The 20,831-nt window shown below is 39.1% G+C and overlaps 1 protein-coding gene across 21 annotated transcripts in view; it reads left to right on the top strand.

Annotated features, from left to right (window-relative positions):
• PEAK1 (pseudopodium enriched atypical kinase 1) overlaps nt 1-20,831 on the top strand; it is a 315,210-nt gene that overhangs the window by 185,313 nt on the left and 109,066 nt on the right. The window lies entirely within an intron of this gene.

Here is a 20,831-nt window from a genome sequence, read left to right as displayed (position 1 = left end):
TCTGTTTTTTGGCCAGTGCTATACTGTTTTGATTACTATAGCTTTGTCATATAGTCAAAGAGTCTGAAGTCAGAGAGTCTGATTCCTCCAGATCCATTTTTCTTTCTCAAGATTGCTTTAGCTATTCAGGGTCTTTTGTGATTCCATACAAATTTTAAAATTACTAAAAGGATCAGACACCGTGATCAAGTGGGATTTATCTAAATGATGCAAAGACTTTGTTAGTATCCACAAATCAATCAGTGTGATACACCACATTAAGAAATTGAAGAATAAAAGTCATGTGATCATCTCAGGAGATGCAGAAAAAGCTTTTGATAAAGTTCAACATCCATTTATGATAGAAACTCTCCAGAAAGTGGGCATAGAGGGAACCTCCCTCAGTGTAAGGCCATAATAACAAACCTAGAGCTAACATTGTACTCTATGGTGAAAAGCTGAAACTAGTTCCTCTAAGATCAGAAATAAGACAAGAAGATGCCCACTCTCACCACTTTTATTCAACATAGTATCGTAAGTCCTAGCCACAGCAATCAGAGAAGAAAAAGAAAAGGAATCCAAATTGGAAAAGAAAACTGTCACTGGTCACAGATGACATGATATTATATATCAGATCAGATCAGATCAGTCGCTCAGTCGTGTCCGACTCTTTGCGAACCCATGAATCGCAGCATGCCAGGCCTCCCTGTCCATCACCAACTCCTGGAGTTCACTCAGACTCATGTCCATCGAGTCAGTGATGCCATCCAGCCATCTCATCCTCTGTCGTCCCCTTCCTCTCTTGCCCCCAATCCCTCCCAGCATCAGAGTCTTTTCCAATGAGTCAACTCTTCACATGAGGTGGCCAGAGTACTGGAGTTTCAGCTTTAGCATCATTCCTTCCAAAGAACACCCAGGACTGATCTCCTTTAGGATGGACTGGTTGGATCTCCTTGCAGTCCAAGGGACTCTCAAGAGTCTTCTCCAACACCACAGTTCAAAAGCATCAATTCTTCGGTGCTCAGCCTTCTTCACAGTCCAACTCTCACATCCATACATGACCACAGGAAAAACCATAGCCTTGACTAGACGAACCTTTGTTGGCAAAGTAATGTCTCTGCTTTTGAATATGCTATCTAGGTTGGTCATAAAGCCTAAAGATGCCACCAGGAAACTATAGAGCTCATAAATTAATTTGGTAAAGTTGCAGGATACAAAACTAATACACAGAAATCTGTTGCATTTCTATACACTAACAACAAAAAATAGAGAAATTAAAGAAACAGTCCCATTTACCATCACATTAAAGAGAATAAAATACCTAGGAATAAACCTACCTAAGGAGGCAAAAGACTTGTACTCTGAAAACTATAAGACACTGGTGAAAGAAATGGAAGACAACACAAACAGATGGAAAGATATACTGTGTTCCTGAATTAGAAGAATCAATGTTGGTAAAATGACTGTACTACTCAAGGCAGTGTTCAGATTCAGTGCAATCTGTGTCAAATTACCAATGGCATTTTTCACAGAACTAGAATAAAAAATTTTTTAATTTGTATGAAAAGGGTACTTTTTTGCGGAGTTTTGTTGTGGAAGGTAATACAGAAGTGCTGAAGTACCTAGAGGGAGACATAAATACAGGGAAGGTTGTTTTTTAAAATGAATGGGATTGGACTTCCCTAGTGATCCAGTGGTTAAGAATCCCCGTTGCAATGCAGAGGACACCGGTTCAATTCTTGGTTTGGGGTGATCTCATGTGCCGTGGGGCAACTAAGCCCACACACCACAGCTACTGAAGTCAGAGCACCCCAGAGTTCACGCTCCACAGCAAGAGAAGCCACCACCATGAGAAGCCAGTGTGCACTGCAACTAGAGAGTAGCCCCCATTTGCCGCAACTAGAGAAAAGTCAACATGCAGCAACAAAGACCCAGTGCAGCCAAAATAAATAAATAAAATAAAAATGTAAAAATAAAATGAGTGGGATTGAGGCACATCCGTATGCCAGTGGGAATTATCTGGACTGAAGAAATTGACGATATTGAGAAGAGAAAAGATACTGCAGTAACAATCCTTGAGAAGTCACAAGTGGGTGAGATTCTGACCACAAGCGGAAGGGTTGGCTTTAACGAGGGACACAAATCCTTTTTCCTTTATTAGGGCAGTGAAGGTAACTGTGTGAAGTCAGATTGGTAGAATTAAAGGGAAGATGAGATAAAATTCATCTATTTGGATCTATTTTCCCCCTCAAGTGACTTCCCTGGTGGCTCAGACGGTAAAGCGTCTTGCCTAAAATACAGGAGATTCGGGTTCAGTCCCTGGGTTGGGAAGATCTCCTGGAGAAGGAAATGGCAACCCACTCCAGTGTTCTTGCCTGGAAAATCCCATGGACGGAGGAACCTGGTAGGCTACCGTCCATGGGGTTGCAAAGAGTCAGACACTACTGAGCGACTTCACTTACACTTTCATTCTCCCCTCAAGCATGAGGCAAGGTCATCAGTAGTAAGGGACTTGGGAAAGGGGGAAAGGGAAGTCAGAGATTTGAGGAGACAAGAAAATTGTGAAATAGCTATCTCAAACTGGCAAAGTAGGTATATAGAAAGAACTGATTTAGATTCTGTTTCTGACAGTGTTAAGTCCCCATTTGAGACTTGTAGTAATACAGTAATACATTTTAAGTGAAAGCAGTCAACAAAGTTGTATGACTTTTCTCTGGTAGTCATCTACTCAGGCTAAGAGGGTTGATAGAGGAAAGAAAGGACTAGAGAGTGTTGCAAAGTTGAAAGCATAATTGTTCATGGAATTTATTCTGAGTAAGAGAGAAGTAAGAATATTGGTTACAACAAAAGGGCAATGATTTTGTATCTTGGTGAGATCCAAGAATTGTTGGAGTAAAGATCTACATTTTGAGCAAACATACCAGGTGAGATATGAGTCATGTGGACTGTGGGCCACTCTTGAAGAAGCATTTACAATAGTTTTGAGTCATAATGGTTGTTAGAGAAAATATCTGTTTTTGTTCAAATTACATAATATATCAATTTAAACACAGGCAGAGATGCTTGTAAGACAGTGAATATATACATGTGTGTAGGAAGACATTAATCATTGATACCTTAGAAGGGAGTAGATTAATGGTCAGAGAAAATGAGTGTAACAATTGTTTTATTATACATTTAGCTTTTAAAATATATTGTAAAATTGAACATCTGTTACATTGTATCTGCATGCATTTGAATTTTTCTTGTAAAGTAATTAAATTGTTCAAATAGTTAACTTCCATTTATTTCTGAAATTTTGAATCTACTTGTATATTTACAATATTTTACCCACATTTGAAAATAAAATTATGCTCTAAAATTTTGTTACTGCAAGAAAATTCTGAATTTTAGTTTAATTTGGGCATTTTTTCAAACTGAAGATGCTGTCTTTAATTCCCTTTGTTAGCCTAATTATGCACTTGCAAATTGTTCTCAGTAAAACTTGGCCTTTAGTTTTAGCTGCCTCCCTTTACTTAGGAAGCCAGTGCAGTTTTCCTTTATTAAACTGAATCGGCACCTGTCTTGGAAGACTTGATGAAAAGTAGACTTAGTAGTCTAAACAACTGGAATTCTCTTTTATTGAAGTGCACATACTTTATTTCTGAGCTTTGGTGGAAGAAATGTCATGAAATTTGTGATGGGTATTGGAATATTTAAAAATATCAAATTTATATTACAAGAAAGGTTAAATGATTTTCCCCAAATCTATTCTTTGTTAACTACAACTATTTTATGCTGAATTTGTGGGCATTTTTTCCCCAAGTGCCTTATGTCATTATATATTTACTGTAATTATTATATGCCTTTGAACAGATGCGTTATTAATATGTGCACTGTTGAATGCTTTTTCTAACAGCTTCAGTCAACTGCCAAATGTTATTAATGGCCAGAACTAGGCTGGGCTATAAGAATACAAACAAAATACAAAATGAGGTCCCAGATGTTAGGACGCCTTTTAGATGTTTACATTTTGCCCACAGTTTTGCTATTCACTTCTCAGTAGTACTACATGTTGTAAACCAAATTATACTTCTTATTTTATAAATATATTTGACACTTTGCTATTTCTGTGTTTTTGCTGTACTGTTTCTTTTCTACCTTATTTCCAATTCTGTGTCATTTTTCCTCATTAACACTCATCTCAAATGCTATCACCTACATGATAAGTACTTCCTTCATCCAATAAATACACTATAGTGTCACTTATGTTTGCCCTGTTTTAAATATTAATATATTATATATTATTCTGCCCCTTGCTTGAAATTAGCTCTTCGAAAGTAGTGTCTTATTTTACTGCTCTTTGTATATACCATGTCGTACCTAGCATATAATAGTCAGAAAATATTATACATTGAATTAAAAAATCAGAAATAGCTATAAAAAATAACATATGGGACAAAAGTGGTCAGGAGTCAAATACCTCTGATCATGAGAGAAGTGATCAATGTTGAGTTACTGGAGAGGATAGCACTTGAGTTGAGCCTCATACCTGAGGACCCTAAAGTAAAATCAATCAGAGCAGGTGCTATGGGAATGATAAATTCCATTTAAAATGGCAGTTTCTATAAATTGAATTAATATTGGGAGATTTGATAGTCTTTGACTTTCCCTGATTACAGTAGAATTACGACTTCTTCCATTTTATGAATGATATAGCCTTTTTACATAGTGAGTATACTGGAAACAAAATCATATCTAGTCCAGAAAATCCTCATACCTGTTCTTAGAGTAAGGATGTCTCTATGGGTGATAACTAGCCATCCTGTGAAAGGCCATAAATCCCAGTGAAGTCATCTGTCTAATATTCCTTTCAAATACATTTGGGACTCTGGAGATTGTTTCCATTCCCAGAGGCTTGGCAGCTGATCTCTACTGAATACTGCAGACTCTCTCAGAATGTTTTTGTTGGGGACTTGGCTGGTTTAGAATGAGGAAGTAGGTTCTGGAGAGCTGCTGGAATGAGAATCACTGAAATAGTCTGATAAAAGGCTGAGCTTTCTATGGCCAGTACATCCTAAGTGATAGAGAAGCCACGTAGATAGTGCCCTCTGGCAGAACCATGTCTCCTGGACAAGAGTAAAGCTGGTTTTGACTGTCAAATGGGTCATCTAAAACCACAGCCATCTTATCCTTTAGTGCCCAGGACCCTCAGTACCTGTAGGGGCTCATGAAAATGTTTTAAAGTCTTTTGAAATCCAAATGAACAAAATGTTTTAAGACCCTATTGCTGGCAAAGATTGAAGGCAAAAGGAGAAGGGGGTGGCAGAAGATCAGATGGTCATATAGCAACACCAACCCAGTGAACATGAGCAAACTCTGGGAGGTAGTGAAGGACAGGGAAGGCTGGTATGCTGCAGTCCATGGGGTTGCAAAGAGTCACTCATGACAGTGATTGAACATACACACATTAATACATTTGTCTTCATACCAAAAGGGCAATAAATATAATTTTTCATTTTTTTATGGAGGAAGGGCCATGAAGATAAACTGTTCTGGGCCCATAAAATTCATAGTGCAGCATTGCCTGAGATGTACCCCCTTCCCAAGTTTGGTGCTAGACTGCAAAAAAGCAGCAGCTTTGGCCAGATACGTGGTATTTTAATCTACTTCTTTATCTCTGCATCTTAGTGTCTTCATCTGTCTAATGAGGAGTAATGAGGATCAAGCATACTGTGAGGGTCTTGCAGGTCAAACTATTCACTGAAGTCCTGCACCAGAAGTTCTGGAAAAGTTAAAGGCCAAAGCAGGCTATCTAACATGATCTTATTATGAATTCAGGTCCTGTGAGAACCTGTGGACACAGAACAGACCTGGTAACCACCCTATATTTTTTGAGTCCGGTTAGAAGTACAAGTTCAAAATGATAAAAGCATGATTAGAATGCAACTGGTAAAAAATTAGAGGTAGTAAAGTGTCTTGTGTAAGTACTCAGTAAAAATGAATGGATAAAATAAAATGTATATAAAATATTTGCCTATTTTCTTAAGAGAAATCTGCATTTACCAGAAAAAATATTAACCTGTGGGATTTTTTTCTTACTTATGCTCTACAGAACAATAGCAGAAAACATTTTAGAGGTGGTTGTATCTAAACTATTTAAATCTTGGGACTTCCTGACAGTCCAGCACTTGAGACTCTGTTTCCAATGTAGAGGCTGTGGGTTTGATCCCTGATTAGGGACTAAGATCCCCCTGTCATGTGGAGGGGCCAAAAAAAAGTACTTAAATCTCATTTCTACAAATTGTAAGCTTTTGAAGATTGTTGTTGTTGTTCAGTTGCTAAGTCATGTCCAACTCTTTGCAACTCCGTGGACTGCAGCACACCAGGCTCCCCTGTCTTTCACTATCTCCTAGAGTTTGCGCAAACATCATGTCCATAGAGTCTGTGATGCCATCCAACCATCTCATCCTCTGTCACCCCCTTCTCCTCCTGCCCTCAATCTTTCCTAGCATCAGGCTCTTTTTCAATGAGTCCGTTCTTCACATCAGATAGCCAAAGTATTGGAGCCTCAACTTCAGCATCAGTCCTTCCAATGAATATTCAGGGTTGGTTTCCTTTAGGATTGACTGGTTTGATCTCCTTGCTGTCCAAGGGACTCTCAAGAGTCTTCTCCAGCACCACAATTTGAAAGCATCAATACTTGAGCATTCAGCCTTCTTTATGATACATTTCTTACATCCATACATGACTACTAGAAAAACCATGGCTTTGACTGGATGGACCTTTGTTGGCAAAGTGATGTGTCTGCTTTTTAATACACTGTCTAGGTTTGTCATAGCTTTTCTTTCAAGGAGCAAATGTCTTTTAATTTCATGGCTGCAGTCACTGTCTACAGTGATTTTGGAGCCCAAGGGAAAAAAAATCTGCCACTGTTTCCACTTTTCTACCATTTATTTGCCATGAAATGATGGGACCGGATGCCATGATATTTGTTTTTTGAATGTTGAGTTTTAAGGCAGCTTTTTCACTCTCCTCTTTCACCTTTATCAGGAGGCTCTTTAGTTTCTCTTCACTTTCTGCGATTAGAGTAGTATCATCTGCATATCTAGGGTTGTTGATATTTCTCCCAGCAATCTTGATTCCAGCTTGTGATTCATCCAGGCTGGCATTCCACATGATGTACTTTGGTGCTAGTGGTAAAGGACTCAGATTTTACAGGAAATGTAAGAGACACAAGTTTGATCTCTGGGTCAGGAAGATCCCCTGGAGGAGAGCATGGCAACCCACTCCAGTATTCTTGCCTGGAGAACCCCACGGACAGAGGAGCCTGGAGGGCTATAGTCCATAGGGTGGCAAAGAGTCAGACACTACTGAAGTGACTTAACACACATGCACTCTGTGTATAAGTTAAATAAGCATTGTAACAATATACAGCTTTGACATACTCCTTTCCCAATTTGGAACCAGTCCATTTTTCCATGTCTAACTCTAATTGTTGCTTCTTGACCTGCATACAGATTTCTCAGGAGACAGGTAAGGTGGTCTGGTATACCCATCTTTTTAACAATTTTCCACAATTTGTTGTGATCCACACAGTCAAAGGCTTTAGTGTAGTCAGTGAAGCAGTAGATGTTTTTCTGGAATACCCTTGCTTTTTCCATGATCCAGCAGTTGGCAATTTGATCTCTGGTTCATCTGCCTTTTCTAAATCCAGCTTGTACATGTGAAATTTCTCAGTTCATGTACTGCTGAAGCCTAGCTTGAAGGATTTTGAGCATTAACTTGCTACCAAGTGAAATGAGCACAGTTGTACAGTAGTTTGAACATTCTTTGTCATTCCTTTCTTTGGGATTGGAATGAAAACTGACCTTTTCCGGTCCTGTGGCCATTGCTGAGTTCTCCAAATTTGCTGGTATATTGAGTGCAGCACTTTGACAAATCATCTTTTAGGACTTGAAATAGCTCAGCTGGAATTCCATCACTTCCACTAGGTTTATTCATACTAATGCCTCCTAAGGCCCACTTGACTTCACACTCCCAGGATGTCTGGCTCTAGGTGAGTGACCATACCATCACTGTTATCCTGGTTTTTAAGACCTTTTTTGTATAGTTCTTCTGTGTATTCTTGCCACTGCTTTTTAATCTCTTCTGCTTCTGTTGGGTCCTTGCCATTTCTGTCCTTTATTGTGCCCATCTTTGCATGAAATGTTCCCTTGGTATCTCCAGTTTTCTTGAAGAGATCTCTAGTCTTTCCCATTCTATTGGTTTCCTGTATTTCTTTGCATTGTTCACTTAAGAAGCCTTTCTTAGATCTTCTTCTTGTACTTTGGAATCTGCATTCAACTGGGTATATTTTTCCCTTTCTCTTTTGCTTTTCACTTCTCAGTATTTGTAAGGCCTCCTCAGCCAACCACTTTGCCTTCTTACATTTCTTTTTCTTTGGGCTGGTTTTGGTCTTCTTTGTAGCCAAAGATGGAGACACTCTATACAGTCAGCAAAACAAAACCTGGAGCTGACTGTGGCTCAGATCATGAGCTCCTTAGTGAAAAATTCAGGCTTCAATTGAAGAAAGTAGGGAAAGCCATAGGCCATTCAGGTATGACCTAAATCTGAAGATTAAGCCCAGAATAAAACTGTTATTTTCTGTTTATTTTATAAAGTTTTATCATTTTCTGTCTAATCCAAAATGTGTGCTGTAGTAAGATATTAGAACAATATTTCTCTAACTTCTACGTCTGGTGTCTCTATGTTGTTCATTTTTTAGATTTTGGTGGAAAATGGTCAATGCCTATTTGATGTTCCTCCTATAGTAAATGGGCCTCTGTATCAGTTACACTACTCCAACCTCCTTATTTGCTTACAGATAGCGTACTGATAGAAAACAGGATGATTTAATGGATGCCTACAAAATGTATGATTAGAAAGGTTAATTTGCTGAAAAACAGGTATTACAGAATGACAAAGAATTTACTTTTAGATTGCCTTGGGTTTTTTTTCCCAGTCTAGTCTTTTGATGTGCATCAGAAACACCTCTGCTACCTTTTTTAAAAAAGTAAAAATATTTTGGTGCCATCTCAGACCTGCTGGTTTAGGAACTATGAGGATGTAACCCATGCATCTGTATTTTGAAAAAGATCCCCGACTCTCGTGGCAGGCGCTGAGGGTTGAGCACTTCTGAAGTATAGTCAAATAGAAAGAAGCGTAGGCTTCAGACTTAGATCTGAGCCCATAGTCCAGGTACACCACAGTCTAGGTGTGTGAGCCAGGACCCAGGTCTATGACCGAATTCCTTAACCTCTCAGAGTTCCCGTATCTGTAGGACTGGAATGCTAATACTTTAATAAGGTAGATGTGAGGCTTAAAGGAGATAATAAAATTTCTTGACAGTAAGTGATAGCTGGTATTGTTATGCTAATTAGTCTGAGTTTTCCTCAGTTTTCCTCTTGACTTATGAAGAGTGAGGTTTTTCTCACAGTAGTTCTTTTTCTGCATCCAAAAAATATTTATGCAGAATGTCCTCCAGCTATCTTTTAATTAGACAGATTTACTTTGGGCTTTGCACTTTCCTCCAAGCTTGCATTTGGACTACTTAGAAAAATAATAGAGAAAATAGGTAGCATGTTGGCTTTTAGCTTCCTTACCATCCTCTGGAGTAGCTTATTATTTTGGATCTAGTTTCAAAGTTATTCAGTGTCTTATTTTAAAAATAGGAATATTGGCTTATCTTGAACTTGGGACATAACCTTGTTAGTTCCAAAGTCTTTAGAACAATGGGTTTTTGTTAATGAAATAACATGTGGATGCCTAATTCTTTGTATTGGCAACTCTGTCATCATATGTTTATATGGTTAATCTCTGTAGATCTGTAAATGATAAGTTTCAGATTTCTTTTGAAGCATCTCAGGTAAATTTAACTGGTAATGTAATGGTAGAAAAACTCCAGAGGAAAAGAGAAGAGGAAAGAGACCATCCTGTTCTGGATAATGGTCTTTCTGCATGTATGCTATGCTATGCTAAGTCACTTCAGGCATGTCCGACTCTCTGCGACCCCATAGACGGCAGGCCACCACGCTCCCCAATCCCTGGGATTCTCCAGGCAAGAACACTGGAGTGGGTTGCCATTTCCTTCTCCAATGCATGAAAGGGAAAAGTGAAAGTGAAGTCGCTCAGTCGTGTCCAACCCTCAGCGACCCCATGGACTGCAGCCTTCCAGGCTCCTCCATCTATGGGATTTTCCAGGCGAGAGTACTGGAGTGGGGTGCCATTGCCTTCTCCATCTGCATGTATAATATCACCCATATATTTTATTTTCAGTTGTCACAAACTTGACAGAATTAAGGGAAAGTATTGATTTCTCATTTTGTTTCATAGTTCAGGATTGATCAAATACTCAGAGCACAAGGCTAAGCTTGAATATTTAATTTACACAAACTTTGCCTAGGATTGAACAAGACTATGACTAGCTGCCTTCTCTCGTGAAATGTACATCGCAGTGCCTTCTAGCAAGGGGCTCCCCCTTTAATTACTTTGTTGGCTTCATCATATATAGAAAACTGAGTATATTAAAAGTTATTTTGAATTTAAGAATTGCAAGTGCTGTAGATTACATACCATCATGCTTGGTGTAGCCTTCCTACTTGTTTTATTTCTAGGATTGCCATTAAGAGTAGTTTTCTGTTCACTATTTCATTTTGTGTGTGTGTGTGTGTGTGAATCTCTGCTGAGATTCCACCATTGTATATTTTTGAACCACAATACCATTTAGGAATATCTAATACCACCCTATTGTTAGACAAGGAAATGCAGAAGCTACAGCAGATGAGAATATGAATAGACAAAAACCGTTTTAACCACCTGATACATTCAGAGATCTAAACAATCATCATAGTATAACACCAGTCAATGAAACATTAAGTTGTCTACTATGTGTAGGCTTTGTGTGAACATAAAGAAGTGGACTGTCTCTGAGAACAATGTAGTTGGGGAAAATATCCAGAGATCCATAAATGTAATTGCAAGGTAATTCCACATACCAAGCTCTTAACAGGGGTCATGTAGTATAATATAATGCTTGAGAAGATAAGCTTTGAAACCAGATTGCCTGGGCTGAAATCCCAGCTCCTCTACTAACTGTGTGACCCTGGTCAAGGACTCAAAAGTGCTTCATCGGTAAAGAGGAGATAGTAATCTGAAGTATGGAGAGTTTTGAGACCCAAATTAAGAAATGTGGCTTTGATAACATTGAGAAACAGGAATTCATGGTAATTTTTTGAACAGACAGGTTACATGATGAAATTAATTGAAGAACATTATTTTAATGAGTGTATATAGATGGGGTGAGAAGGCCTGGAGGCAGACAGCAGCTGGGAGAATGCCAGAACATTGTAAACATGAAAGGTGCAATTGCAGAAGTGGAAATAGGTGGGAAAGACCAGAAATCACTGTGGAGGAAAAAACAACCAGATTTCATGATGGATTTGATGTGTTTTTAAATACCCCTCTCCCTACAAATGGCATAATTCAGCAAAAGCCTAGAAAATGCTGGTGTAGCAGCTCAGTGGAAATCTCCTGTAAGTGTTGGCGGAAATTATAAACTCTGGGGACTCCAGCTGGTAATGTGTGCATTCACTTACAGCTTCCTTTGCCCCTTTATACACTCGAGCACAACAGGAAATATTGGCTTATCCATTTAGGACCTGTCTCTATAGGAGATGCTTACTGAACTGAACACATTTGTTTAGAACTAATTGACCTTTCTAAAGCAGTATTTTTTTAAGAGCTTACTCAAATTAGACAGACTTTAACCATCTGATAAGTCAGAGACAAATCAGTCCTCTTTTAAGCAAAGCCAACAATCCTGTTAAAGGAGAAAAGCAGCAAAGATGGAAGGTATCATCAGACAAAAGAATGCTGTATTAGTGAAACTGGTCAATCACAAAAATTTTATTATAATTTGAACATTGAATTTATTACTAATCTTTTCTTATTTTTATGGTATTATCTGGGTGATGCAGTCTTTTTTTTCAGTCTTTTTTGTTACAGGATATAAGAATGTTAGATTTATGAGATTATAAAGTAGAAGAATCTGGAATCAGAAATAACATAATGTCTTGCTATCTCTAAGGTAAGGTAAGGTGAAGTCAGTCGCTCAATCATGTCCGACTCTTTGCGACCCCACGGACTGTAGCCTGCCAGGCTCTTCCATCCATGGGATTTTCCAGGCAAGAGTACTGGAGTGGGTTGCCATTTCCTTCTCCAGAGGATCTTCCCAACCCAGGGATTGAACCCAGGTCTCCCACATTGTAGGCAGACACTTTACCATCTGAGCCACCAGGTATCTCTGACTGGATTTATTTTTCTTCAATTAGAGAGATTCTTGAAGTTAAAGTAGAAAAAAAAACCAATATTCCATCTAATTTTTAAGCTTTTTGAGGATTTTGACTCAGATATTTTTTATTTTGATGCTTAATAAAGAATAACCCTGATAAAAAGTAAGAATGTTGGTTTAAGAGAATTCCCTTAAATTATACTCAAAGCCATGAATTTTTGACTCAGAGGCAGCCTTTCTTGTTGTCCCATGTGAGTACTCTATAAACATAACAATTGTAAATTGAAAGTTTTTAAAAATCTCTCAATTGAGGCTGTTGTTTTTCCCCTTTAACACATTGTGGTCTGGTCAGTTACCTCAAGCTAGTTGTTTTTAACTATGTGACAGATCTCCTGTTTTCAGTGAGGAGAAGGATCCATAAGTAATTTTAAGTTTTTGTTTCTGTAACAGGACATTGGTAATTTTATTTTATGACCAGTCAGTTCCTTAATGGGTTTAATTGTGTTCTCTCTGTAATCAGATGCATTTTACTCTTCCCACTAATCTTATTCGTTTGGGTTGTGGCTAGATGTGTAAAAAAAAAAGTCTATTTTTATGAGATCTTTTGTCTTGACAAATGAACTCATAAATCCTTTCAGTTAGCAATGGTATTAGAGACCACTATTGAAAGAGAAAATTGCATTTTGTAGGGTAATATGCAGGTCACCTGCCACTATAGTTAAATCAAGGAAAACCTTGAATTTAGGTGAGGACAGCTATTGCTTATAAATGCATTTCATTCCTGCAGGTCATATCGTGGCTCTTTGGCCCTTATCACTTTAACGTAAAATCTTGACTAGGCATGTGCTATTATTTAGACTTGGATGTTTGCTAAGATGAGTGAGTGAAAAGTGAGAGATGAAACTAAGCTCTTACCAGGTAGGAAACAAAAAGTGGAATAATGACTTTAAAATTTGCTGCAAAAGTGCTCTTAGCAAGTGAAGCAAAAGCTACTGTTCACAATTTACAAAATCACATTATGGAAATGCATAAAAATGCTTATTTTTTCAGAAAGTATTGTTGGCCCTAGGCTAATTTCTACCTCTTTAGCTTTGAACATAATTTAGTCATTATTGGATTAATTATAATTAAGATAATTGCTTCTCAAGCTTTCATGAACATTCTGACCTTTTAAATCACTGATTTAGGAGGTCTGGAGTGGGGCCTAAGAGTCTGCATTTCTAACAAGCCAACGTGCATGCATGCATGCCAAGTTGCTTCACTCATATCCAACTCTGTGCAGCCCTATGGACTATAACCTGCCAGGCTCCTCTGTCCATGGGATTCTCCAGGCAAGACTACTGGAGTGGATTGCCAAGCCTTCCTCCAGGGAATCTTCCCAATCCAGGTATCGAACCTGAGTTTCTTACATCCCCTGTATTGGCAGGCAGGTTCTTTACCACTAGTGTTACCTGGGAAACCTCAACAAGCCAACAAGTGATACCAGTGCTGCAGGTTACTGGACCATACTTTGAGATATGGTTTTTTAGTCACTAAGTCATGTCCAACTCTTTCGCAACCCCATGGACTATAGCCTGCCAGGCTCCTCTGTCCATGGGATTTCCTAGGCAAGAATACTGGAGTGGGTTGCCATTTCCTTCTCCAGGGGATCTTCCCAAACCAGGGATCAAACCCATGTCTCCTACATTGGCAGATGGATTCTTTACTGCTGAGCCACGTGGGAAGGAGGAGTCTAAACAATTATTTTTATTACCTTGTGGCTTCTATCATCTTCCTGTGTTTGCCTCCTTTTGGCCTATAAGATCTAGCTGTTTGGGGGACTTCTTTGGTGGTCCAGTGGTTAAGACTCCGTGCTGCCCCCACAGGGAGCATGGGTTCAATCCCTGGTCGGGGAACTAAGATCCAGGCATGCTGTGCAGCACTGCCAAAAGAAAAAAAATTAAAGCATTAAAAAAAAAAAGATAAGCTGTTTGCTGTTTATTTGACCACTTCAAACTATTTCAGAATGCTTAATGATCCTATGAGAAAAACAACTGCATCTGGAAGATACGTGCCTTTATTAATGGAAAGTCCATGCTTTGTCTCAGGCCATAGTGGTCTTTTGTTATTTCGTCTTGTAAAAAATTGAATCACTGAGAGGAGTCAACTAACAAAGATCTTTCCATTTAATTATGGTTATATGAAGAGGGCATGGGTCTTAGAGAGGGATCTGGACTGTGTGACCTTGGTCAGATTACTTAATTCATTAGTCTGTAAAATGAAAATCCTTACCTACATAAGGTCATTGTCATGGTTAGTGATAAGCAATAATGTAAATGAAGTACCTGGTATAATACCTATGGTATGGTTAGCATTTAATAATAAGCATCCCAGTCACTGAATGGGATGAGAAAAGCATTGAAAGCCATTTAATTTTCCCCTGGAGAAGGAAATGGTAACCTACTCCAGTATTCTTGCCTGGAGAATTCTATGGCCAGTGGAGCTGAGCAGGCTGCAGTTCATGGGGTCACAAAGAGTTGGACATGACTGAGCGACTAAACAATAATTTTCTTTACATCCAGGATTTCATTAGCAATGTAGCTAACATGGAGGGGGAAAAAAAACCTGAACTGTTTTCTGTTAAGGAAAATTAAAGGTTAAAATTATGTTTTAAAAAATTTTTGTTTCTGTTTTGCTTTATGTTTTTAAAAAGATAACTCATTTGATTTCTTTGGGAGACTTGGAGTCAAACCACTTTTCTGAATGACCATTAGATCCCTATGATTCAGAGAAGAAATAAAATTTTAGATTCTCAACCTATTTTGAATAAGAGAATTAATCCCATTCTCTCCTGACTTGTCTGAATTTTTGAGGCCAAGATATGCCCACATGGTGGCATTCTCAAGGACTCTTCTGTGTCCTTTTCCTCAGTATAGTAGCAAGGAGAATCATCAGGAACAACACAGCTGGCATCTTGAGGAAAATGACATAAAATTGGCATTGCACACTAAGCCTGGAAAAGCCAACATTTGTTCAGTTACTAATCTTTCTAGGCAGGGCCTTTGATTTGGCCCAGAACTACTTCAGCTTACCATAGAAGTATTTTTATTTGCTGCCAAATTTCCTCACTAACCTTACTCTGAAACACAAGCATGTAGGCTATACTGGGGTGTTTTTTTTTTTTTCTTCTTCATTTTGATTCCCTTTCCTCATTCACATTAGCTGGTTTCCTTATCCTAGGCATGAAATGTTTGCCCAGTTAGGTGCTTCATAACACAGATTCTTTCTAACAGCACATGTTCCAGGATAACCCATTAGCTATGTTATATAATTGGGAACTCTAGGTTGGGGTATTCATCTGAAAGAAAATACTCTCTCAGTACCCCTGGGCTTAGATCTGTGCTATCATTTGTTTCACTTCAAAGCTAATTGAAATCAGCCAGCCTATGTTTCAAAATATCTACACATATTACCAACCATCTGGCTGCTCACAAATGATGAAGACATTTAATATAAAACCTGGTTAATGCACTAGCCTCTCACCTCTGGAGAACAAATCTTGCCTAGGACACACGTAGTCCTACTTTAGTATTGGTCTGCAATAGAGGGCGGTCATTTGGGTCCCCAAACTCATAACAATTTGATGTAATCCCTCCCAGGTGACTGACCATGTGATAGACTTTCAGAATTATCTTTGTTGGAATCATTCAGAGGTGCAGTGACAGAGCAGAAGGTTTATGTAGAGCCATCAGAGCAGGAATATCTAGAGTACACTGCATGTGGGTAAAGGGCGTATGAACTTTTTTAAGTAACTTGATGTAGTTCTTTTCTTTTATGAAAGTGATGTTGAGTGAAATACACTTGTAGTAGATAATCTACTTGTAGTAGATAATCTTGTAGTAGAAAATTTGGAATATATACATTTTCATTTGACATTTTGTATTATTAGTCTTTCAATCTTTTTTGTTAGATTTATATGCATTGTTTTTAGCAAAACTGGGATTATCCTGTATGTAAATAGTCTTTTTAAAACTAGTTATGTTTTATAGATACTTTTCAATGTCTTTAAGTAACGATCTCTATTTCATTAACTGTATAATATTCTGTCATATTGCCATGCTATCTTAAGTTACTAACCTCCAAAATTATGGGATATTTAAGTTGTCTCTCATTTCCCTATCAGAAATAACTCTGTACTGAACATCCTGTAGAAATTAATGTGCATGGAAATTAATAATTGAGCATAGCATTGCCTTCCTGTAGATAAATTCTTAGAAATTGCAAGATCAAAACACATGTAAGGATTTAATGTGCTTATTTGTTTTTAATCTTTATTTCTTTGTATATTTGCAGATGTTTTACATATGCCTTATCACCCTTGAAAAGACCTCCACTTTTGGGGGGTGTTTGGAAGGCCCATGGCCCAGGGCATGTGTAATCTTAGTTCTCCAATCAGGGATCAAACCCATGCCCCCTGCAAAGGAAGCATGGAGTCTTAGCCACTTGGACCACCAGTGAAGTCCTTAGACTTGTATATTTTTTGCACTCTTCTTAGGTAGTGTGTAGAATACTCCACAGTTTAACCAACAGCTAAGTTGGTTTTGTTTTTTGTTTTTACATTTTAGAGCAATGCAATAGATGATTTATTGATTTCTTAATGTTTAATTTGAATTTATAGGAATTTTAGTGAGGTAACCTAGCCTATTGACAACACCATAATTATTTTTGCTGCAATGTCTCAAATAAATTTCTTATATATATATATAACACTTATCAACTCTAGTCATAAATTAATAAAAGTGAAGTATTCCTTATTCAAGGAACACGTTCTTAGTTCAGTTTAGTTCAGTTCAGTCGCTCAGTCGTGTCCAACTCTTTGCGACCCCATGAATCGCAGCACGCCAGGCCTCCCTGTCCATCACCAACTCCCGGAGTTTACTCAGACTCACGTCCATTGAGTTAGTGATGCCATCCAGACATCTCATCCTCTGCCATCCCCTTTTCCTCTTGCCCCCAATCCCTCCCAGCATCAGAGTCTTTACCAATGAGTCAACTCTTCGCATGAGGTAGCCAAAGTACTGGAGTTTCAGCTTTAGCATCATTCCTTCCAAAGAAATCCCAGGGCTGATCTCCTTCAGAATGGACTGGTTGGATCTCCTTGCAGTCCAAGGGACTCTCAAGAGTCTTCTCCAACACCACAGTTCAAAAGCATCAATTCTTCGGTGCTCAGCCTTCTTCACAGTCCAACTCTCACATCCATACATGACCACTGGAAAAACCATAGCCTTGACTAGACGAACCTTTATTGGCAAAGTAATGTCTCTGCTTTTGAATATGCTATCTAGGTTGGTCATAACTTTCCTTCCAAGGAATAAGTGTCTTTTAATTTCATGGCTGCAGTCAGCATCTGTAGTGATTTTGGAGCCCAGAAAAATAAAGTCTGACACTGTTTCCACTGTTTCCACTGTTTCCCCATCTATTTCCCATGAAGTGATGGGACCGGATGCCATGATCTTCGTTTTCTGAATGTTGAGCTTTAAGCCAACTTTTTACTCTCCATTTTTACTTTCATCAAGAGGCTTTTGAGTTCCTCTTCACTTTCTGCCATAAGGGTGGTGTCATCTGCATATCTGAGGTGATTGATATTTCTCCCGGCAATCTTGATTCCAGCTTGTGTTTCTTCCAGTCCAACGTTTCTCATGATGTACTCTGCATATAAGTTAAATAAGCAGGGTGACAATATACAGCCTTGACGAACTCCTTTTCCTATTTGGAACCAGTCTGTTCTATGTCCAGTTCTAACTGTTGCTTCCTGACCTGCATACAAATTTCTCAAGAGGCAGATCAAGTGGTCTGGTATTCCCATCTCTTTCAGAATTTTCCACAGTTTATTGTGATCCACACAGTCAAAGGCTTTGGCATAGTCAGTAAAGCAGAAATAGATGTTTTTCTGGAACTCTCTTGCTTTTTTATGATCCAGTGGATGTTGGCAATTTGATCTCTGGTTCCTCTGCCTTTTCTAAAACCAGCTTGAACATCAGGAAGTTCACAGTTCACATATTGCTAAAGCCTGGTTTGGAGAATTTTGAGCATTACTTTACTAGCGTGTGAGATGAGTGCAATTGTGCAGTAGTTTGAGCATTCTTTGGCATTGCCTTTCTTTGGGATTGGAATGAAAACTGACCTTTTCCAGTCCTGTGGCCACTGCTGAGTTTTCCAGATTTGCTGGCATATTGAGTGCAGCACTTTCACAGCATCATCTTTCAGGATTTGGAATAGCTCCACTGGAATTCCATCACCTCCACTAGCTTTGTTCGTAGTGATGCTTTCTAAGGCCCACTTCACTTCACATTCCAGGATGTCTGGCTCTAGGTCAGTGATCACACCATCGTGATTATCTGGGTCATGAAGATCTTTTTTGTACAGTTCTTCTGTGTATTCTTGCCACCTCTTCTTAATATCTTCTGCTTCTGTTAGGTCCATACCATTTCTGTCCTTTATCGAGCCCATCTTTGCATGAAATGTTCCTTTGGTATCTCTGATTTTCTTGAAGAGATCCCTAGTCTTTCCCATTCTGTTGTTTTCCTCTATTTCTTTACATTGATCGCCGAAGAAGGCTTTCTTATCTCTTCTTGCTATTCTTTGGAACTCTGCATTCAGATGTTTATATCTTTCCTTTTCTCCTTTGCTTTTTGCTTCTCTTCTTTTCACAGCTATTTGTAAGGCCTCCCCAGGCAGCCATTTTGCTTTTTTGCAATTCTTTTCCATGGGGATGGTCTTGATCCCTGTCTCCTGTACAATGTCACGAACCTCATTCCATAGTTCATCCGGCACTCTATCTATTAGATCTAGGCCCTTAAATCTATTTCTCACTTCCACTGTATAATCATAAGGGATTTGATTTAGGTCATACCTGAATGGTGTAGTGGTTTTCCCTACTTTCTTCAATTTCAGTCTGAATTTGGCAATAAGGAGTTCATGGTCTGAGCCACAGTCAGCTCCTGGTCTTGTTTTTGCTGACTGTATAGAGCTTCTCCATCTTTGGCTGCAAAGAATATAATCAATCTGATTTCGGTGTTGACCATCTGGTGATGTCCATGTATAGAGTCTTCTCTTGTGTTGTTGGAAGAGGGTGTTATGACCAGTGCATTTTCTTGGCAAAACTCTATTAGTCTTTGCCCTGCTTCATTCCGTATTCCAAGGCCAAATTTGCCTGTTACTCCAGGTGTTTCTTGACTTCTACTTTTGCATTCCAGTCCCCTATAATGAAAAGGACATCTTTTTTGGGTGTTAGTTCTAAAAGGTCTTGTAGGTCTTCATAGAACCGTTCAACTTCAGCTTCTTCAGCGTTACTGGTTGGGGCATAGACTTGGATTACTGTGATATTGAATGGTTTGCCTTGGAAACGAACAGAGATCATTCTGTTGTTTTTGAGATTGCATCCAAGTACTGCATTTCAGACTCTTTTGTTGACCATGATGGCCACTCCATTTCTTCTGAGGGATTCCTGCCCGCAGTAGTAGATATAATGGTCATCTGAGTTAAATTCACCCATTCCAGTCCATTTCAGTTCGCTGATTCCTAGAATGTCGACATTCACTCTTGCCATCTCTTGTTTGACCGCTTCCAATCTGCCTTGATTCATGGACCTGACATTCCAGGTTCCTATGCAATATTGCTCTTTATAGCATCGGACCTTGCTTCTATCACCAGTCACATCCACAGCTGGGTATTCTTTTTGCTTTGGCTCCATCCCTTCATTCTTTCTGGAGTTATTTCTCCACTGATCTCCAGTAGCATATTGGGCACCTACTGACCTGGGGAGTTTCTCTTTCAGTATCTTATCATTTTGCCTTTTCATACTGTTCATGGGGTTCTCAAGGCAAGAATACTGAAGTGGTTTGCCATTCCCTTCTCCAGTGGACCACATTCTGTCAGATCTCTCCACCATGACCTGCCCGTCTTGGGTTGCCCCATGGGCATGGCTTAGTTTCATTGAGTTAGACAAGGCTGTGGTCCTAGTGTGATTAGATTGACTAGTTTTCTGTGAGTATGGTTTCAGTGTGTCTGCCCTCTGATGCCCTCTTGCAACACCTACCGTCTTACTTGGGTTTCTCTTACCTTGGGCATGGGGTATCTCTTCACGGCTACTCCAGCAAAGCACAGCCATTGCTCCTTACCTTGGACGAGGGGTATCTCCTCACCGCCGCCCTTCCTGACCTTACCTTTCCTTAAATAGCTTAGAATGCCCTATACTTCTTTTTCCATACTACCCTCAGAAATAACCCATACTCACTTGGAGAAGAGAGACAAGGAGCTGCACAACTAAGTCCCTTTCAACTAGGGACTAAATGCAGTCTGTGCAGTGCAAAATGGATGGCAGTGATGCAGACAGAGAAAGACCTGAATCCCTTATGGTCTGGTATACCAGAAAAGAGAAAATGGGAAACTGGGAATGCAAAAGAGAAAGTGGATTGTAAGGGAAAGAGCCAGACAGATCTCCAGATTTTTATCTGCTTACATCTCTGATTGACCTCTGAACCATACATGCCTAGAACAGACT

This window comes from Bos indicus, chromosome 21 (genome assembly GCF_029378745.1).
Source record: "Bos indicus isolate NIAB-ARS_2022 breed Sahiwal x Tharparkar chromosome 21, NIAB-ARS_B.indTharparkar_mat_pri_1.0, whole genome shotgun sequence".
Taxonomy (NCBI): Eukaryota; Metazoa; Chordata; class Mammalia; order Artiodactyla; family Bovidae; genus Bos; species Bos indicus.
This window is presented reverse-complemented; position numbering and strand designations above follow the sequence as displayed.